Source organism: Chrysochloris asiatica, unplaced genomic scaffold, assembly GCF_000296735.1.
Source record: "Chrysochloris asiatica unplaced genomic scaffold, ChrAsi1.0 scaffold00077, whole genome shotgun sequence".
Classification (NCBI taxonomy): Eukaryota; Metazoa; Chordata; class Mammalia; order Afrosoricida; family Chrysochloridae; genus Chrysochloris; species Chrysochloris asiatica.
This window is the reverse complement of record NW_006408595.1, coordinates 13,975,739-13,980,949: the sequence shown is the minus strand read 5'-3', so window position 1 is coordinate 13,980,949 and position 5,211 is coordinate 13,975,739. Positions and strand designations below refer to the sequence as shown.

The window sequence follows — 5,211 nt, the reverse complement described above, 5'->3', positions numbered from 1 at the left end:
CATCGATGGACTCAAGTGTGGTAACAGTGGTGAGGTTGGCTCAGGATCGGGCAGTTTTTTGTTCTGCTGTGCATAAGGTCGCTATGGGTCGGTACCGACTTGATGGCACTTAACAACAACAACAACAATATGTTATATTGTTGTTGTTAGATGTTGTTGAGTCATTCCCAATTCATTGCAACCCTTTGTAGAGTTTCCATTGAGCATATGGTGGGTTTGAACCACTGACCTTTCACTTGGCAGTCTAATGCTTATCCTACAGCACCACACCAGGCCCAGTATATGATAGTAGCATGCTTAATTTGTTTTTGTGAACTAATTTCTGTATTCAAGATATAGAGTACACATCTTTCCAAGTCAATAAAGACACTTCTGTACCAATATCCAAATCTATTGTTGTCAAGACAATTTCCTCGTATAGGAACTCTATGGGATATAGGAATCCTGGTGTGATGCTGGATTGCAAGGTTAGTTTGAACTGTAAAGTCGGTGGTTCAAACTCTCCAATTACTCCTTGGAAACCCTGTTCAGGGTCGCTATGAATTGACTTGATGGCACTTAACAACAACGTAAGACATAGCCCTGGTGTAACTCCATAAGCTAAGCAGTGGGCTGGTAACCACAAGGTAGATAGTTCAAAGCTACCAGTCACTCTCAGAAACCCTATATAAGGTTTCTATGGCACATACCAACAACATAGGACAGTGTAGAACTAGCTTAGGGGATGTCCAATACTGTTACCTTTATGTAAGTTGACAGCCACATCTTTTTCTGCAGAGCATTTGGTGGGTTTAAACTGCAGACCATTCTATTAGCAGGAGAATGAGTAACCCGGCTCTGATATCTCTATGATGTTTCTCTAATGGCTATGTGGTATTTTCATTGTGCCATATGTACTCAATACATTCTGTCCTGTTGGGTTTCATCTTTTTACTAAGTGCTGCAATGAAAGCTTTTAAAATCGCTTATTCATATTTTTGTTAATTTCTTAGAATAAATTTCTATAAGTATAATTGCTCAGTCAGAAGGTATACAGCTTTTTTTTTCTTTCATCTTCTTTATTAATAAGATAGTTGCAAAGAAGATATACATTCTCATATTGACAATTCTTGTCATGAACAAAAGCAACACAAATAAGCCAACAGCAAGACCATGTCACATATAAACAATCAAATTGTAAGAACAGGAGAGCTGGCTCCCTGTACAACAAAAAGATTAAGAAGCAAAATGTGAATAAGCCCTGTACTCAGAATATACATAATGTGTATGCAAAGACTGTGCTCCTATAATATACAGCTCACCTAGGTTCCTTTGCTTATGATGCATAATTCCTAAACCATCCATTTGTGAATGAGCATGAAGAAACATGAAATCTGAATCACATTTATTTTCACAATGTCAGCGCTAAACTCAAAATAGAAACTTCATTGACTCTAAATGTTAAATAGTTCAAAAGAAAAAGACAATCTTAATTTTCCTGAACACTGAATGAGGTCTGCCAAAAACGGTGGATTACTTCACTTTGCTTGGAAGGAGACAAGGTCTCAGTCCATACCAATGTAGCATGAGTAGCAAAGGACAAGTATCAGTGAATAATGCCCAGACTCACCAAAGTCTAGCTGAACCATATTCTTCTACTTTTATAGCAAGCCTATTGAACAAATAGCATAATAAAAGTTTATATCTCATGCAACAGAATTACTAATATAACCATACATCTATCAGAAATTTTAAAACTCTTGCTTCCAAAACAATTTTAGTACATCTGTTGTGTACTGCAAGTCATTTAGAAAAACAAAAATAAAGCATACATACACTAGTCTTTGCAATTACAAAATTGTAGAACTTGAACAAAGCACAGATACAAATTTTCAACAGTGTTTTTCTGAATATGATTTATATTATCAAGTCTTTCTTAAACAAAGATGGGTCTTAAGTATGTGATCTATACAAACTTCCAAATAAGGAATTTCTTCCTATATGATATGACAATATACCTGTTTTCTGAGTAAAGATATATGTTAAGGCTTAAGGTGTAAGCACTTTGAAAAGCAAACAACTTAGCGAAGAAAATATTATTCATTTAAAAATGTGCATCATCTCATAATAGACCCCTGAACTTACAAATTTACATGAGAGAATACATTTACATCTTAAATTTCTAGGAATGGCAGAAGCTTAATGTAAAAATGCAGCAAATTTTTAAACCCACCAATTTATTGAAAAATCCATGACTTTATTATAGAAGCAAATAATCACTTCTCAAGATGTCAACAGGTCATACATACAGACATACATTTCACACAGTGATTTTCTCCCTTCAGTTATATTCCGGTGGGAGGTGGAATGACTCCTTGACCATGTGCAGTAGAAGTATTTGAAGGACTGTGTAAACTTGTCTCCTTGTATATAAGCCAAGCATTTCCACCCCAAAGTGTCATATTCAGAAATCCAAAGATGACAGATGCATTTAGGGATCCCATACTGATAACAGAGTCAAAATAACAGGTCATTACCGAAAGCTTATGACAACGATCAAGTTCCTGAATAATATTGTAGTCAGTAGCAATTTTTATATCAGTAAGAGCTTTAGCCCAGGCTAAAGTGCTCACCAACCACAAAAACGTGGCAACAAGAGTAATAACAAAGTCAATCATGTGAAGTTTACGGCTGTCTCTGTATAGGTTCTTATAACCAACATAAGACAGAAGAGTAGCAATGCAGTAGAGGAAGACAAAGACTGCAAACATGACATAGAACTGTGCACAGGAAGAGTAGTCTCCTATAAGGATGTAATCACTCCATTTGGTATCACACACATTGATTTCTGGAGGTACCTGAAATGATGCCTGGTTCAACCTGAATAAATAATCAAAAGCTGCTATAACCGTGTTATTTTCAGAACCTTTAGAACATTACACTAGAAATTCTGTTTTGCCCTTAAAACCTCCACAGGTGACAAAAGCAAAGATGGAAGTGACCCACTGGAGGATCTTGATGAAGCCAGTATATGGCTCTTTAAAGACTTGTTAATACCAATAAATTATCTACCACAACACTATGCATAGTCCTTAGCTGTTTCCTGACATCTTGAAAGGAATATTATCTCAGTTTAATTCTGATTTTGATTTCTATGACTACAATGACCCCTGAGTGGTGCAAATGGATAACTGCTTAACTGCTAGCCAAAAGGTTGGTTGTTCCAATTCACCAACAGGTCTCTGAAGATGGTCTGGCAATCTGCTTGAAAATGTTATGAAGCAGTTCTACTCTGCAAGCATGGGGTCACCAGGAGCAGGAATCAACTGGATGACAAATAACAATAACATGGCTGCATTGAAGTTGAATTTGTTTCATGTTTGTCAGCAAAATGTACTTATTTAAAGGACAGGTTTTTCTGATGCACAAGGAGCTCTGGGAGCATAGTGAATTATGAGCTGGGCTATTAACTGCAAAGCCAGCCAGCAGTGCAAATTGGCCAGTCGATCCTGAGGAGAAAGGTGAGGCTTTCTGCTCCTGTAAAGATTTACAGCCTTACCGACCGACTCTGTGACATACAACCACCAACTACTACCACCAATGTATATTTCCAGTTTACCGTGTTTGATTCAACTAACTACAATGGACCATGAACTCAAAAGATGCTTATGAGTCATGACAGTTATAATGAGTGCTGTAGAAAGAAAAAGATCATAGGAAGACATTCCTTTTTTTTTTTTGGAAATAAGATTTTAATGTTCTGCTATGACTGAAATCCAGTTAGTGTTGAATGAAAAAGTGGAGTCGTAACTACCTTCTATGTCTTAGCTAAAAGACCTTCAGCAGCTGCACGGTTTTGAATGTGGTGGCTCTCAATTGAAAGGCAAGTGAAGGAAGAGAGCTGCTGACTTACCACATGCCATTTCTATTTGTTTGTGGGCTAAATCTAGCAACCTGTTGCCAAATGCTACTTTCTTCTTCTCAAGAGAGTCACACATTTTAATTAGGCAAGGAGGGAGTGGGCTATTCTGTTTTCTGCCAGATGATATTTCTTGGCTAAGAGAGAAAACTCACTAAAAACACGAAGGCCATTTAAAAAGTAGTTGCTTCTGTTTCTTGAAATTAAATCTCTCAAGGAAGTCTTAGCACAACAGAGCTGTATGAAAGATTGCACTTTTCTTATGGCTATTTCAACAAACAACTTTAGAATTAGGAATCAGAGGCAGATGACTCTAGACTTTATAGTTATGTATGAATGAATAATATCAGCACAAATCGATGTATTTTATATGTGAATTTGAAAAATCATACCTAAATCAATGCTTGCTATAAAAGCCAAATTTATGGTTGATATGTGCAAATTAAAGGTCACTCCTAAATCTCTGTGGAACTGCATTTTTAAGATGTTCAACTCTAATACTGACTCAATAATTTATATATTTGTTGTTTATTTTAAAAACAAAGCACCAAATTTTAGTGTCTAGTTTATGCCAGACACCATATTAAGCAATGAAGATAGTAAGATACGATACGAGTCCAAAAGGAAATTGTATCTGAAGAAGATTGTCAGATAGAATAACAACTCTAATATAAAGCATACAGTACATGCAGGGAGAGAGAGAGAGAAACAAAATGTTAACTGGAATATATAAAATTCCAACAAGTGAAAACATACAATTTAAACTGTGAACTTAAAGGTGGTAGGAGAGCGCAGTGGCTCCATGGGATAAGCACTTGATTGAGAACCACAAGGTTGGCAATTTGAGGCCACCAGCTGCTGTGTGGGAGAAAGATGAGGCTTTCTACTCTTGCAAAGATTTTTTTTTTTTTTAAATCTCAGAAACCCTATACAGAATTGCTGCAAGTTGATGGCACTTAACACCAACAACATTATAGGTGAGACATCTCTAGAGAGGACTGATATGAGAACAATGGGCCTTTTCCTGCCATGTGCCAAGTCCTGTCTATGAGTGCTAGTCTGGTGTCTACTGAAGGTTCTAGACCTCTGGGTGCTGAGTGTGGCCTGGATTACGTATAACATCTACACAGACTCCCACTGCTGTGCTCAGCCCCTGCTTGGGCAGACAGTTTCTGTTGAAGCTCTCTGGCAGTGCATACCTTGCCTAAGTGGCTACTTATTCAGATGACCCTCCCATTTGGAATGGAGGGGTTGCCTCTGTCCCTCCAAGTCCTTGTGCCATTTCAGGGGCAGTGGGTATGAAGAAGTCTTTT

At 37.3% G+C, this 5,211-nt stretch overlaps 1 pseudogene; it reads right to left on the bottom strand.

Moving 5' to 3' along the window:
• Window positions 1-2,324: 2,324 nt before the first annotated feature.
• Window positions 2,325-3,977, bottom strand: LOC102814329 (annotated as a pseudogene).
• Between the last annotated feature and the right edge of the window lie 1,234 nt (window positions 3,978-5,211).